The sequence below is a fragment of the Gymnoscopelus braueri genome, assembly GCF_963280865.1.
Source record: "Gymnoscopelus braueri genome assembly, chromosome: 11".
Lineage (NCBI taxonomy): Eukaryota > Metazoa > Chordata > Actinopteri > Myctophiformes > Myctophidae > Gymnoscopelus > Gymnoscopelus braueri.
The window spans coordinates 42,226,148-42,243,885 of NC_137613.1; the positions used below are offsets into that span (position 1 = coordinate 42,226,148).

The following is a 17,738-nucleotide window of genomic DNA, read 5'->3' on the forward strand; positions in this document are numbered from 1 at the left end:
AAAGAAGCCAAAGTCGCTTAATAAAAAACCGACATGGCAACACTGCAGACATTACACTTTACTATGACGGACTTTTAGCTCATTTGCATGACGTGGTTCTTATTGGTAAAAACAATATGTTGTCCCCTCCCCTACTTTAAATATGATGTCATTGCCACATGCAGCAGTTAATTTTAAAGATATTTACACCACAATAATTATTATAATATATACAAATAAATTTTTTTTTCTTTGCCTAGTTCTTTACATAACCTATATATATTCTCACTCTTTATCCTAGGTTATGGTTTTAGTGATTACTGATTATTATGTTTTGATTGAATGTATGTGAAACATGCACATGCTTATTTTTCAGACTAGACAGGCTACAAAGGAAGTACTGCTAGTCTACCAGTAAAGAAACATGGTGACTTCCTTCCGTATGTTTAAAATCTAATTTGCAATCTCCACCCACATTTAGCAAGCATGATGGCCCATTTACTTTATTTATTAGGATTGTGTTATGGAAGTTTGATAAAAAAGGAAATAAATAATACATTCAACTGAAGGGAGTTTTCCTCAGGCACAAAGAAATAGATAGCCTTACTAATAAAGTTTGGGGGATAATTTATTAAAGTAGATCCACAGAAGTAATTCTATGATTGTGTCTCACCCTTTTACGATTATGTTATGTTACTTGTATGCACCTCGTCTTGTATAGCCTTTGTCTTTGTCTAATTGTTTCTCTGAAAAATCTAAAAATAAATGATGAAAAAATAAGTAAATTCTAATTCAAGTTTCAAGTTTATCTATACCGTATTGTCTGGTTTACCCCAATCACATGACTGCCACATCAAAATCCTATGCAATGTAGCAGGCATTCTAGGGAGGGTGAACATGTAAACTTGTTTTTATAGGGCTTTGGAGAATTGCGACCACCATGATCACAAAACCTGCTGCATGTCACGAACTTCACTAAGACCACAATGGCCTTAATGTCTGACTGTACCTTTGCTCTTTACATTTCTGATTAATAAAGTATTCAATCAATCAAAGGAATACTTTGTATACTTTCATGAGTACTTGTAACCTAAGGAATTATATTTATACTTTCGTGAGTATGGAAACTTTCTGTTCTCCTAAAAATGCACAGAACTAGCTCCTGCTGTTACTTTGTTCACTTTGAACTTGACAGAATTTGACAGAACACAAAATATTTAAATTGACACGATGAATACATTTTTATCCACTTTCAACATAAAATCTTTAAATATATAAGGCTTTTCCAAACACAAAAGACCTGCATCTGCAATAGTCATAGAAATCTTCAAGTGTCCATTGAGTACAATTTAAAGCTGCACTATGTAACTTTCCTCTTCTACCCCGGATTTGAAACCGGTTTCCTGCGTGCTGACATTTTTACCATTGAGCTAATAGAGCATGCCTATTTGCTCAGGTCAAAATTCGTGTCAGATCCTGTGCCTAGGTGAGACATGACCTTTGACATGATCTAAATGTCTCAATAGAAGAACAGAGAGACAAAATACAACCACCCCAATTGTATAAGTTATATTGTATTTACCATACTCTACCATACAGATTGGACAAACTTTAATTGTATTAATTTAAAAAAAGTTACATAGTGCTACTTTAAGTTTAGTTTAGTTTAGTTTCTTCATGTTAACAAAACGCACCTGTTGTCAGTAACATACAGGAGTTTGATATTGTTACCAAAATAAATACTGCCTTTAAAAAAACAACACTCTTTGAACACTTAACATTTGTCTAGTGGTTTCAGTAGTGGCACACATCCTCTATTTGTAATATGTCTGTGGAGAAGTGAAGCATGAAGTCAACCTGCAGTACAGTTGTGAACCTTTTTATGATATTTTTTAGATAGCTAGAAGCAGTGTTTTAATAAGACAGAAGGAAACTCACCCTGTCTTGAGTGCAGAGTGCAGCCAATGCGGATGTAGGTATGTTGTGTAATATGTATGGTAGAAGAGGTGAGAAACTACACCCCTTTGCAGCATCTATGAGTTGTGAAACTGACAGGAAGGTCTTTATGTCTTTACAGTCAGGAAAAAATGCTTATATGCTCATAGCTATGTACATATAGTACAGACAAAGCACTAGATGTTGTGGTGAAGATCTGCATACTGACTAACTACAGCCTGCTTTACAGAAAACTGTTCCATGCATTGTCATAAGTTAATTTAACTCAGAGAGTGTACAAATGGAACCAAATGGACCATTACTGGTCCATATGGTTCCATATGTACATTATGTTAAATTCAACACTCTTTGTTTTTTGCAGTGTAACATAACTCTTACAGTTGTGTATAGTTGTTGTTGTTGTCGTCACTGTCTTCACTATCACAAGCTGACTCGAAATACCGGAAAAAATACCTCTAATTATCCCAACTCCCATGCATTTCCATATGCTCCACTAATTTGTGTAAGCTCATTTATCACAATCAGAGAGACCCTAACTGCTCATTGTCCCTAGTGAAACAGTCATATCCTTAGATGAATGCCTCTCGGTGAGGCACTCAAAACAGTCATTTGTGTAATGTACACCATGCCCAGCTGGAGCCCATTCTTTGGTCCGCAACTGGGTTACACGAGTATTCTTCTCGTGCTATGGCACGTGATTTTGTCTACATGTGCACCTGTTTCCTATGACAAACGCACCTCATTTTCCTCCTGCTTTTGTTATCAGCACTGAGACGAAAACAATGTAAAACAGGCCAAAACAGCCTGTTTATCTCCTCTACACAATATTTGGCTGGATCGAGTGGGTAATTAGCCAGTGATCTCTGTCGATGACTTACATGCAATGTATCCAGTTTTAGTGCATGCTGTATCTACTGATGCATTACTGTACCACGACTATCCTGGTCTTGGTCACTGTGAGAAATCTTTCAGTGCCTCTTTCCTGGAGGTCCTGCATTACAAAGTAGTCTATAGTGGGTTTGCTGGTTTCAGTAACGGACCAAATCCTCTATTTGAAATGTCTGTGGAGAAGTCAAACAATAGCGGTGAATGAAAGATTTGTGTTGGCCATTTAGGCTCACAGCCTTCTGAATGCCATGTCACCATGACAACTGTCAGCATTCCCATGGTGTCTGTTGGTCTCACATCTACTGTAGAAACCACTTTGACCCTGGCGTCCCCATTTTGGGCATGTCAAAAACCTTTTTTCCCCCCCAAATCTTCAAACATTTTCAAAATGTTTGTAATTTTTTTAAATAGCTGATCCACAAGCTCACAATGCATCGTGATGTGCCGTGTTGTGAGCTTGTAGATCGTCTATTTTAGCTATTCGCTGCACAAAAAAAGTATAGAGGTTAAAGTGGCACTCTCGTTATTATCCCACACATTTCAGCACGGAAATAGCTGGTAATAGTCTGAGTGAAAAATGAGTCGCCTTCCTTTCATGTTTCATCTCTGCCAGGTGTCTGTGATATTCGGGTTACATAAGCGCCCCCCTCTGAACCGCTTTTTAACAAGAGGGCAGACAGGCCATACGTCTTCCATAAGGAGACACTCACAGGGGTCTGTGAATCCAGGCAAGTCAGCTTGAGTTGGGGATCCTCGCCGCCATATACACAGCAAAATGAGTGTTAGCTTAACTGTGCAATGTAAAAATGGACCCATAAGGGCCCATTTTTATACTTTCAGTACCTAGGACTGATAGAGGCAGGATGTCCAGGCAGAGAGGAGCACCACAACAGCTCCTCTGTGCAAGGCCATGAGGCTAGACGTGGCCCCTCAGCGACTCCTGGCCCCTGTGAATGAGTGTCCCTCACACTCTCGCAAACAGGCTCAGGCAGATTTATGGCCCACCCCCCCCCACCCCTCCTCACACACTAACGCACCCCCAACCCATCGCTGCCTTCCTCCATTGCTGGGGCTTTTTAGACAGGCTAGCCCCCTATCCCTCCGCAATGTTTCCGTCTTTGTGCCCAGTGACCTTCCGTGGCCTTGTGGCTTGGCAGCGGAAGAATAGAACGCAACGCGCGCGCGCACACGCACACACGCACACGCACACACACACACACACACACACACACACACACACACACACACACACACACACACACACGTGAGAAGTTATGACTCCAGCAAACAATCGGGGTCACTATGTTTCGGTGGCAATCTAGAATGCCTATGAGTTGTGTCAAGCTGTGAATAGACGCGCCTTAAGCAACGATGGCGTCAGAGAGAGTTTTTGTAGAATGTCGAGAGGCCAGACATGCGGTACACAGCATATGTACACGTCTAGCCTATGTGCTGAGACAGAGCAGAACAGACAACATGTGGTTTGTAATTACACAACTGGGACCAGTCTGATCCTCTCTCAACCTCAGAGTTGTTTACTTTTTCTTCGCTTTTTGAAATCGGAGTATTTCTTACTCTCACCGTTGCTCTCTGCGTATAAACTGCAGGCTCCTAGTCTCAGCCATTTTTCTTTTCTTATCTCATTGTATAGCAGAGGAGTCAAGTGTTGGTAGTGTCAAGGAATTCTGGATCAATCTCGAGGCAAACTGAGTCGAAGACACTTTGTGCATTCATTAATGCTATATTTTCTTTATTGCTTTTGGAATAAGGATCCTAAATTTCCATTAGAATGTTCAATTCATTGCATTTCCAAGTACCTCCATTGAAAACTCCACTCATTGAGCCTAATGTGGTATGCTTAATTTTCTTTGTCACCGTGCTCACAAGGAAAATATCCTCAATCAATGAAATGGATTGCCTTCTGCATCATTAACCAAATTAGTGTCAGATCAGAGAAAAACATGGATGTCTGTGGGGCTCTGTAGCCTTAGCTTGAACAACCTCACTAATGTGAAGGATTTTCATTTAGGGTTGGATTATCACAGCTGTAATTCAATGCATTGAATGGTGCCTTGTCCTGGGCTAAAGGCTTTCCTTTATTTGGCCTTCAACTTGGCGGTGGTATAAATGATCCATGGCCTCCGAAAACAAGGCAATAAAAGTCTACATTAGAGTTTGATTGTGCTGCGCTGCACAGCACACGTAAACATTCACACTGAATGTGAATTACGCTAACTGGATACCAGGGCAATCCTGTTCTAAAGGTAGAATTCAATGTTCACCCTGTTGCAACCTCCCCTCCCCCCTCCTTCCCCTCCCCTCCCTCCCCCCTTGTTCATTCATTGTACATTGCAACTGCACACCTTCCCTTGTGGGTTACTCACTTCTGGATTGGTCTTGCTTTGTGGTGCAGAGCCAACTGTTCATCATTCTGTCACCAGCTACTGCAGGATAATACGTCAAGTAGAGTTTTAAAATTCAGGCTACAGAGAAGCGCATAAGGTCGAGCTTTATATACGGAGCCGAGAACAGAGAATTCTTATATAATTTTTTTTTAAACCATTCCTCAGTGATAATTTATCCATTTGTAACTCTGAGAGTATACAAATGTAACCAAATTGACCCGTAATCGTACACCCTCAGACTGGCTCAGAGTTGAATTAACACTGAGGAATACATTTGATACAGAAGGCCCAAGTCTCGCCCCAATAGCATTAATTCCATCAAACACAGAGTCACTATACCATTTAATCCTTATAACCAATAGCATCTCAGAGTCTGTTTAACACAGAGTCACGTATACTGTAGGTATCACTCAAATCCCATCATGAGTCATTTCATCAAAGAATCCTTGTTGTGATTGAGCACTATCTCTCTGACAAGGATGTGTTGAGGATATGGAGCGCGGTTGTAATTCGCCGGTGATGTCTGATAATGACCTGATGTGACACGTCTGCTGCAGGTAGACAGCCTAGGTCCTGGTCCCTACCCTGATAAGCGCTCTGGTTGGCAAAGTGACAGACTGTGTCCCGACCCCCTCCATCCCTGTGTCTGATTGAAAGGTGTGTGTGCGTGCAGCGTGCGTGCATGTGTGCGTGTGCGTGTGAGAGCGAAAGAGTGAGAGCTAGAGAGTACACATAGGTCTAATGAGGCCACTAATCCCGAAGGTGCTTTGAGCCAGTGCCATTGTCAGAGCAACACTGAGTGAAACGAGACACTTTAAGCTGATCTGGAGACTATGAGGGGGTGGTGTGTGTGTGTGTGTGTGTGTGTGTGTGTGTGTGTGTGTGTGTGTGTGTGTGTGTGTGTGTGTGTGTGTGTGTGTGTGTGTGTGTGTGTGTGTGTGTGTGTGTGTGTGTGTGTGTGTGTGTGTGTGTGTGTGTGCGTGCGTGCGTGCGTGCGTGCGTGCGTGCGTGCGTGCGTGCGTGCGTGCGTGCGTGCGTGCGTGCGTGCGTGCGTGCGTGCGTGCGTGCGTGCGTGCGTGCGTGCGTGCGTGCGTGCGTGCGTGCGTGCGTGCGTGCGTGCGTGCGTACGTGCGTGCGTGCGTGCGTGTTTTGCTCTCAAATTATTTGATGATGTTTCCGTATGAGCAACACTGTCTGAATTCATGGAGTGAGATAATCAGTCTCATTTCTTTTATTTTTTTCTTAAATACACAATGGCATACAGTAGATGTCAACATGTTTTGACACCACATTTTGTCCCACAGCGCAGATTGTCTCTTCTTCGCAGATTTCCGTTCTTTTATTTTTGGCTCCCCTTACTTAAATGTATACCAGAGAATCATCTGCATGGGTGACAGAGCCAGAGCGTTTGGACAGCTACGTTTGGAGAGGGTCCGTTCAGAGCTTGGAAACAAAGCGCAGAGAGAAAAACATAGCGGTTTTTGGCTAGGCTCTGTTGGTTATTTATGGAGAGGATCCATCCATCCTTTGTGCTCTGTGGGCAGAGGCAACGCGGGTGGGAATTCTACGAACTGGCGGCTATAAATGAGGCAAGCCCCCCCCAACTGCGAAGCTAGCTGGTGCAGACAGAAAAGACAGAAAGTGCCTCTGGTCTTCGAACATAGGCCTACTACAGTGGTCCGCAAACATTTTCATGTCAAGGACACCCTAATTGCATTAGGCAGCGGACCCCCATTTGAAAATATTTTGTGCCAGGGACCCCATTTTTTTTTTAAATAGCCGTGCTACAGGCTCACAAGCTTGTAGACCGGCTATAAATAGGGCCTAAGTGTTTAAACTCTTGCACATTTTGCATCCTGCTGGGCATTGACAACCAGTGGCCAACTACACAGACAGATATGAGCACACATGCTCACAAAGACATGCATGCGCACACATGTGCGTGCACATGCAGCAGAAACAAAAGAAGGGAAGAAAACTAAATGCAAGGTCCATCTCTCCCGGTCTCTCACCTCCAGTCCTGTACTCACTATGTTCTTGTGAGACAAACGGCCCAATGCCAAGTGACCTACATTTAGATTGTTTTGACTGCACTGTGCACGTTAACCTTCTCTCCTTCTCCATTTATTTATCAAGCCCTCTCATGTTCCCTCTTATCCCACAGCTTTTTGTCTCCGCCAGGCCGAAAGGCATGGCGAGAGAGTATGTTTTGCCGTCCGTCCATCCGTGTGTGTGCGTGTGTGTGTGTGTGTGTGTGTGTGTGTGTGTGTGTGTCATTCTGTCTGTGTACAGCTAATCTCCGGCACCGTTGCCCCAACTCTTTCACATGGGCCTGTTATAGCGCTACCAGGAGGCTGCTTTTTGCTAAACATTTTTTTGACAGTACTCCTACAGATTTTGTCCAAACATCACGCAAATTGGTATCTCTATAGTCCTTAAACGAAACGGGTCTTTCAGATTTTTCATATTCCATCCTAATTGGCTACGATTGGCTTCCAAAGTTTGCAGGAGTGCTCCGTTTTGAACAAAATGCCAGAAATCATGAACACAGCGTGCGATTGCCGTGAAATTTTGCACGCACATTCCCACTAGGCAGAGGAAGATTTTTTTCAAACCAGCCTTGTGGTGGCGCAATAACAGGCCGATTCGTGTTTTTACCTATAACTGCACCGATCTGTGTAAAACTTTGTATGCACACTCGCTAGAGGCCAAAGAAAAACGTTTGCCGTGCATTTATCACGTCTGCCTTTTATAGCGCCACCGGGAGACTGACTTATGTAAAACACACTTATTGATAGATTTTTCAAATTCCATCCTGATTGGCTAAGATTGACCTAAGTTTGAGGGAGTGGCCTGTTTTGAACAACATGCTGCAAATCATGAACGCAGCGTCCGATTTCAAACTTTGCACGCACATTTGCACAACATTGAGGAACAAATGCCACCCTTTTAACATTGCCCTATTATAGGGCCACCAGGAGGCCGATTTTTATATTACTATTACTTTATATTACAAACATCACGTGAATCGGTACACTATCTCTATAGTCAAGTGATCAAGACGGATCCGTCGGATTTTTCATATTCCATTCTGATTGACGAATTCCGAAAATTGCTGGCCCACAATAACCTACCTGACCTGGCGGAGACCTGTGCTCCGTTTTTGCCGAATTTTAGACTTGATTTTATTACCTTAATAAACATTGTCATAAACACTTTCAGTCACTAGTTTAAAGTCTTCTTCCAATAAATTATGGTCTCATTTATTTTAAAATTGATGATAAAGGGTATGGTGTAGGAGGGGCGTGGCTACCTTGTGATGATATGATTGACAAGCTACACAACCAATAGCATTCATTCCCCACCCCTGCTCTAGTCCAAACCAATATAATTCATTTCCGTGTGCATAGGATATGACGCGATATGGCGCAATATAGAAAGATGGCGGATTTGAAATAGCTGAAAAATAGGCTTCATTTACGGTCTGTAGAGTCTATTGGCGTAACTTTGTCCATGTCTTTTTACAGTCTATGGTTCACACCTGTATGTGTGCAAAAAATGTCCTTAATTTTACCAAAAGACAAAACAACTTGCAAAAAAAGGTCTCGGACAAATATCTGAGAATGTTCAGAGGGAAAGCAATGAAACAATGCAAGCCATCCGTGCTGGGTTCATTGTGTGGGTCTGTCTCCTCGGGTATGGCTGGCGGTCCACGGTGGAAACGGGGCTCTGGTTTCCTGCATACCCTGGTGATTGAGATGAATGGGTGTAGTGTGGCTAGGCTCTTAATGAACTCATAGCAGGGTGTAGTCTGGACTGGAGGAGTGGAGCGAGAGAGAAAGACTATTGCCCAAGACCAAGTCTGGAGCAAAACACTACAAATCTAATTGTGGCTCTTGAGGAACGGTCTGACTGTTTTGATTGTCTTGAGGTCGTGGTCGTTGTTGTTAAGACACGCAGTCCTCTGCCTGGTCGCTGTGGGGATGAATGGGATGAGTATTTGGCTCACCACCAGGACTGATGATGACGGTGGGTGGAGCATTTTGATGGTGAAATGAGGGACATCCCTGGTATGACTGATGCAAAGTTGTATCAGCGTGAATCTGAGAACAAATAGATGACATAAACCTCTCTGTAGGAGTATTTACCCTCGCCAGAAACTAAACACACACGCACGCACGCACGCACATACAAACGCACGCAAGCACATACACAGGGCCAGCCAACTTGTGGTGAGCATTTTAATTCACTTACTACCCCCAGCCATCCGGAGTGGTTTTTGCCTCAGTGCCATGTTCCAATGCAGTCAGAGTCAATCACTAAACACTGCAGGCTACGCTTTACACATATAGATCCACAGAGGCCAGTGGGATATTTATAGCATATATACTGTAGATAATTACAACTAGATTCTCTTTATGCCTGTTGGCATGAAACTCTTAATTTGCCACATTTTTCTGCGGGTTGCCAGTGGAGACGGCTAAATGTAAAGGTCAACATGGACAGCAGCATGGCAACCGACAACATAAGATTTTTGAGGTTGGAGGTTTGGTGCACCAAAAATCTAAAAGTCTGTGGTGTGGGACGAGTACAGTATGTACCCCACTACTTATTCCTGTTCTGTTTTCTTTCTTTGTTTAGACCCATCTCACAGTGTGTATTGATACCAAGACACATTTTCCACCAGAAAATAAACTACCACGCCCTACTGGAAATTGTAGTTCCGCTTAATTCTGTCAAGTTTACATACTTCTATTTGTATTCCCAAATACTGTTAAGCTCTGTACTTTGACCTTAAATAACTGCTGTCAAGCTATTGTACTCTTTGGCACGTGGCACATAGCAATTTTGTATCTTATTCAGTGAAAATATTGATGTAATGTTTGGTCAACAACTGGGCTGGAAAGAAATACAAGGTGATAGAGTGGAATCAAACCCGCACTGTAAAACCCTGAGTCTTTATTGACTCTGAGAGTGTACACATGAAAACAACCACGGACCCAAATATACAAGAAGAGTCCCATGAGGGTCAAATTAACACTCAGGATTTTACTGTGCATCAGACTTGACTTCAAAACATGGAAAAGCTAATAACGCCATATCTGAGTGCTGGCAAAATAAACCATACTGTATGTACACAAGAAAGCCGGTAACACCTGTGGCGTAGCGCAAAATTGCGGGGCCCTGATGCGAGAAGGGGAGTGGGGGCCCTTTCGCAAATGGCAATGGAGGTGGTGCTCGTGCAGTAAATGTATTTTGTCTGCATACAGCCCAATGACCCCATATGGTATACAGTAGTCTATCGCTAGGAAACTTTCCTCCACTCCTCCTAAGGAAAGTGTGTCTGTGACTCTTTGTACATGTGTGTCTCAAACACCAGCAGACAACGTGTGGAATGTGTGTAATGCGAGCATTCATCGATAGACAACATTGTTTATTAAACATGATCAAAATTGCTATTTTTATATGAGTAAAAAAATATGTATTTTTATTTTGAGTAGCCAATTATTTTTTACCCCCTTTTTCTCCCCAGTTTAGTCGTTATGCCCATTGATTCCTCCCCACACACATTTCTGTGTTGTCACTGCTGTTGTATCCTACTGACTCACAAGGATGTAGAGCCTTCGTCCTACTCCTCCCGCCCAACACTCCCTGCTGACAGGTGCCGCCCCAGCCCGTAGGAGTACATGCAATGACCAATATGAGCCTCCCAACCCAGCTTCCCTCCCTTGCACCACAGTGGATTCGAACCAACAACCTGGGGGGCAGGGACTTTACCACACACACTATCCATTCTCTCATAAAGCACTGCAGTCGTCGCTGCCCAATGTCCAACCATACAACATTACATGAAGGCCAAACACATCATGCAGGGTATAAAAAGCCTTTTTTTCTTCTTCATAAAATCAGTGCTATGGAACACCCTCTACGTCCGTGTGTTGGTTAAAAAATATTGAACCAATGAAAAGTATTAAAAAGCGCTTCTGACAAAACCGGCTAACTCCACTGGATCCTCAAACTTTCTGCTAAACCAGCTAACTCCACCAAAGAGTTAGCTCCAGGCTCCACACCCTTTTGACCTCCCGTGTGAGCTTGGAGGTCCATTCAGCGGTTCAATGATGAACAAAACCTCCTAACTCCTAAAATGTGAAATACATAGAGGAGTACATATATGTACTGGCAGTGTGCACAAGAGATTTGACGCTGAAAGTCCAGCGGTTTGAAAGATTAGCTATTGAGAAAAATGCTATTGAGAATTTAGCTGACGCAGGGTTTTTGTTTTATATTATGTTCACCATTTATCAGGTGTGTCTATGCAATGGTCTTTACTCTATCCTAAATAGTATTACCTCATGGTAGAGCAAATGTTTTTATACCACAAAATATGATTAACATAACTAAACCAAAGATGGATTTATTGGAATTCTTACGGAACAACTGTGGCCACATTCCTTTCATTTATTGCTCTATGATATTTGAAACCCTTCATTTACTATACTAATCCCCATCAACTTTCTATGCCTTGACATCACAGTCACATTTCCAGAAGCCTTTGCTGGACCTCAGGCAAATACTTTATTGAGATAAGTCCAAGTAACAGAAGCAGTAAAATAGACAAAAAAACGTTTACAGCATATGAAAAAGCCATTGGTAAAGGAATGCATATCAGGCTGAGTGCCTGACTTAACCAAGCATTTGTTTTTGCCATTGAATATATCTGGACACAGAGAACTTTATACAATGTTTATACTTGCCTTTGTCTGGCTCAAACGATCAGCCTTGTATTTCTCATCAGAAAACATTACTTGGCCAAATTATGGGCAAAACAACTTGAATATGCTAATATGTGGTATCCCCCCATTAAATGATGCTTAGCAGTAATAGAATATTTGGAAATGTGTATCACCACTCACATTACTCCTCCTAAAGTGGTGAAATGTATAAACCAATATTTTGTTATACTGAATGTTAATTTATTATACCATGGCCACAGAGAATATAAGATTCCGATTGGCCAGAGGGTATGCATTATTTCAAGATAACCACACACCTTTGACGTAATGGCCTCTTCATTCTAGAATGTTGCCAACACAACATTTCTATTCAGAAGACCATCACTACATTAAGACATGCACACAAGCAGCCAGCCTGTATTCAGCTTCACCACTGAACACCTAAAGATCGGACAGGGAGGACACAACCTTATTAGACTGTCTACAAACAATGTAATCTAATTGTTTGACAGCAAACATAATGTATGTGTAATTGTGTATCAGCAACTGAGGGAAAAAGTCAATATTTTGAGAAAATGAAGGAACCAATGCATGGAGCTAACCGTCTATAATAAGCTTCATTCCTCAAGGTTGAGAAAATATAGAATATCACTGAACAACAACAATGTGCAGATTTCCCACATTTAGCAAAAAATACTATGCATCCATCGTGCAGTGCAATCTGAGGCAAAATGAAACATACAGCAGTTAATGATGTGAACAGGGCAGGGTACCAGTTGTAAGTGCCCTGGGCATCCAGCTCCAGTCCTGACCTGCTGTAAACCTGCCCGCCTCCTAACTACCCCCCAGAGACTCCGCAACTTCTCCATGTTGGCTGCTGAACTCTGCCTGCCAGCTATGCCATGCCTCCCCCTTACCTACTTGCTCTGACCACACTTTGTTTCATTATAAGAAAACAACACTGCGTTGAAGCCAGAAGACAGACATTGCAACATCGTGAGCCAAGAGAGAAAGGAAAATTTGTTTTTATTTGTGAATACTTGAGCGAAAATAGCCTCAAGGGTATGCTGCTGCTGCTGCTGCAATCTCTGGAGAGCCATTTGAAGTTTGGATTCAAGAATCTAGAAGAGGTAGTTGTAGAGGTACAGTATTTATATGCAGAGTCAAATCTGTTGGGAGGCTTGTTAGGAGACTCACAAAACCTGAAATAGCCAAAATGTACATTTTGAACGTTAAAAAATCAGATGAGTGAATTCTGAGAGTACTCTATATAGTTTTATTATTTAGCATTACGTTCTGTACACTCAAATGTATTAGACTTTATACAGCATGCTCATAATAACGTATCCTTATTCTTCTTACCGTCTATACAAGTGGAAGTGGATTTTGTTCAGGCTACCCAGTGGATGCTTTGTTATCAGCAGATATTTCCCATACACATATTATGCAATTCTGCAAGTGTGAGATGTGCCAAGTAAAGCCAAAAATGGGCTGGCCATGTCCTTTTATAATGCCAAACTTTGCAAACCACGCTCTCAAATATTATCAATGGTGTTCTGTTCTGCCAGGCTGTTTGCAGCCTGCAGGGCCATATATATCACTGTCATGCTGAGGGTGGATTAGTCTGACATTTGGGACACAACATTCTGATTGTGAAATGACCTGATTTTGTTCAAAGCTATGAATATGATTTTAGCCTGTTCAACCTCAGACCCCTGTTGTCTGCTGCATTTAAATGTTTTTATGCATTATGTGGGGGTAAAAACAGTGTGCTGTTATGTACACTGCAATGTTTCCAACCTGTAGTTTACATACTATCCAGATTTATTACTCTCATTCAGACCTCTGGTTTTAAACCATGTCTCTTGAGCCTACAGTATTTGCTGTTCTACTATCCTTTTGTAAAATGTGGAAGCTGCTGCATTTCAACCTGACAGCTCTGTCGAATTACAGTACAGTAATACCACCACACCCAGCAGTTAGCACAAACCCTGCACAACAAAAGGCCTGCGTCGCAGGATTGCATGGTACAGGATGTAGCTGATTCAAAACAACAGGGTTAGCTTTTCACTTTCTTTGTTTACTCTGTGTACTGTGTGTCGCCTGTGAATGAACACAGGGGGGAACATGAGCTGTTTTTCTATGAATAACTCCATAACTCCACCTCAGTGGTTGGCACGGCGTATCTCTCTGAGAGGAGATTCTGGGTGGAGGACGCCGGTTACACTGGGCCAGATAGCACGACATCACAAAAACAAAAACATCTGCTGTTGAGAAAGCCCAGCTTCTGTTCCACGTCTGTTCAGCTCATTGCATGCGTATCACAAAACCGGAGACGAGTGACCGTCTATGTACGCGAGGAGCAGAGAAGTGGGTCACGGCAGTCAGCTGCTTTAAAAAAAAACTAGGCTTACCTCTCGCAGCAAGCCTCCGCCAGACTGCTGGAGTCCCACCGGCACAACAACCGCAGGCATTTTTCCGCCACTGTTACATTCTGGGTTAGAGCTCTGAGGACACGCTCGCTTTGAAATCCATTCTCTGCCTTGTCACAGAAGCGGGGGGGAAATTGATGAAATGATGAGCAGAGCTGTGCAGCGTGAATCCTCAGAGGTATTCGCTGTTATCAGATAATGCAGACAGTGGTACAGTAGCTCTACACAGTAAAGTCCTGAGTGTTAATTGTACTCTGCAACCAAATGGATCCTTATGGATCCAAATGGATCCAGATCTGGGCTCATGTAGTGTAATTTCCTTGCCATTCTAATGCTTCTGTACACAATAGATCTATTGTATCTCATTCTCCTGTGACCCAAGTTTGGGTCCGGACCCACTTGTGCACCAGTGTTTCAGGCAGTGATGGGGAATCCCTCCAACCTGCAGGCCAATGACTGAGGTCACTGACCTTTCTTTCCCAGCACACACAGTCAAAAACAAAATCAAACTAATGTAATACCCCCCTAACCCCCCGCCTCTGTAAGAGAATGGCCAGAACCGCTACTGATACGAATGGACCCTTCGCTAAACCCCACCCCAAAAGCGATTGTCCAATGCCAGCTTAGCAACCGTTGTTAGCCTGGCATAGGTCTGGCAAGCTTTCGTCACCTGCCATAGCTGTCAATGTTATTTCGCCCGCACAGGCGCACACACACAATCATTTGCAACATAATAGCAAGAATAGGAATACCACGATAACGCAATGGTGACTATGAACCACCTACCCAAACCCGTTGGAGGCTGCTTTTCCCAAGCTGAAATCTGCACTTAGACCGGGTCCGGGTGTGTTGAACACATACACAGCTTAACGTCAGGAAAGTTACACGACACGACTCACTCGCCCAGGTGGTGTCAATAATAGGCTACTAATCACCGCAATCGTAACAAAATTCAGAATCACAGCGCTGCCTGTTTCGGATTCCGCACGTTAAAGTATATTAATTCATTTGTTCGTCTACTCCTGCTGCAGTCTTACCCTGTGGTACATGAAAACTCCTGTTAGAGTCATGGATAAACTTTAACCTGGTGTTTGCACTTTCTCCATTTACGGTCCGTACATCTATATAAACGTTCAGATTTCAAATATAAAGTGCTGACCCCATGGCAACGGATGCTAAAATTATGCACGGGACTCTCAAAAGTACCCGTATATTCTGTATTGTTAAATAAAAAGCATTTTAATCCGATCAGTGCCCATTTTCTCATAATGTATCAGAGTGCAATACACCTACAAACCGATAGGGTCGCTCAGTTGAAAGTGCATGGAGAAAATGGCCACCGATCAGATTAAAATGCTTTTTATTGAACAATACGGATGATACGGGTACTTCTGAGAGCCCGTACATAAATGTAACATCCATGGCCATGGGATAAGCACTTTATATTTGAAATATGAACGTTTATGTAGATGTACGGGCCATAAATGGAGAAAGTGCAAACACCAGGTTGAAGTTCATCCATGACGGTCGTGACAGTCGACCGTCGTGTATCCATGGCTATTACTCCCTCTAACATTTCCCATGTTTTTAGTTTATTGAAATAATGTCATGCACATTTGTCCAGTGCATAGCCTACTGCAGGCCTTGTTGACTAGATTTAGAAGAGATTTTGAAGCTCTTGCTCCTGAAATGATCGATTATTTTTAAGGGGAAAAGCCATCATTTAACATGCAAGTCAATGGGTGAGAAGCGAAGTTTGCCAGGCGCTGCCAGGCCTGGGTGTGACTAACTTCGCACCACCAGTCACAGAGTGGAGTGGGTGGGGCTTAGCGAAGGGTCCATTGTACACATTATACGTCCCATGTTGTCACTGTCACCGAACACAGGCAAGCATCATAGCATGTGTGACAGGTTTACAGGCGTAACGTTTTTTTCGTCCACGCTCCATCATTTCATAGTTTTTGGGAGAGGAAAGAGCATAAAGGTAGAGTAAGAGCAGGAGAAAAAAGAAAGAAAGTCCAAAATATATATATATATACATACCTGCTACTGCACATGCTATCTGTATACTGTATGTGCATGTTTAGAACATTATCATCATGTCTGCATGTTCTTTGTCGTTCTGAGTCGTGAGGCACTCACTATGGGAAACAGCGCCATCTGGCGATGCAACAGAGCTACACACAATACGCTCCCGGGGCCCATTCATTGGGCAAGAGGGTATGTCACGTCACCGGCCGTCCCTTCCCCTTTCCAGAAGGACATATAAGGCCCGGTCGTGACGTAGTACTTTCTCTTCAGTTCCTCTGTTGGCAGATGCACTAGGCTCACACGCTTATAAAAACTGAAAAACAACTTAAACAACTTCATTCTTCGATTCCAGTCCTTCCCGAGAGAAACCAGCTCTAACCCTAAAAGCGGAGATTAGGATCAATCGCCCACAGGTTTTCTCTCGCCTCAGGAAATCGACTTATACTTCTCTTTCTGCCTCGTGGTGAGTTGGCTACTAGCCACCTTAGCTGCTACCTAGCTTGACTAGCCACTTAGCTACTAACTAGCTTAGCTGTTTGGCTACAGCCACAGCTCTTAGCACCCCTCCCTAAGCTAACTCCCCGCATAGAGCCATTAGCTTAGCGCTTTTTCACCACACGATGACCTCCTCCAAAGGCGTCCCTTTCTACGAGGGCCCTCTGCCGCCGAGACGGTGCGGGCTCCCCGACTGCTCGGTCACCATCGCCGGAGATGACCCACATAACATCTGTATCGCCTGCCTCGGTGTAGCCCATGCGTTCAACGCGCTCTCCGACCCTGTTTCCTTCTGCGGAGCCTGTTCGCGCTACTCAGAAAGATTCCTGCGAGCACGCTACGGCCAGGCCAAGGACTGCGCAGTTAATGCTAGCAGCGCTAGCGGTGCTCGTCTAGCGTTGCAGCGACACTCCCGCCTCCCCACCCCAACCCCAGCTGCCACGAGCGGTGGCCCTCAACGCTCGCGGCACCACGCTGGAACCCCACTACCACCACCTCCCGCCTTGGGCCCTGTGGAGAGCGGAGCTAGCCTCCCACAGGGCCGAGGTAAACAACGGCCAGCCACCACCACTGTGAGTGCCGGCCCTCTGCCCCCACAGCACCAGGGTAGCCAGGCCCTCTCCCCCTCCTCCCCCGCCCCAGTCGTTTCTCTCCAGCGGCAGCTACCAGCAGGAGGAGGACCACTACTCTATGCAGGAGGACTACGATGAGGAGGGCGAGTACGAGGAGGGCGAGTACGAGGAGGACGACGAGGATGAGGAGCTACCGTGCCATCAGGACTCCTCGGACGTCGCCATACTCAGCCCAGTGCCGGAAGA

At 43.8% G+C, this 17,738-nt stretch overlaps 1 protein-coding gene across 1 annotated transcript in view; it reads right to left on the bottom strand.

The window, feature by feature from the left end:
* The window catches only part of myo1g (myosin IG), a 419,914-nt gene that overhangs the window by 159,440 nt on the left and 242,736 nt on the right, over nt 1-17,738 (bottom strand). The gene's annotated exons all lie outside the window — the stretch shown is intronic.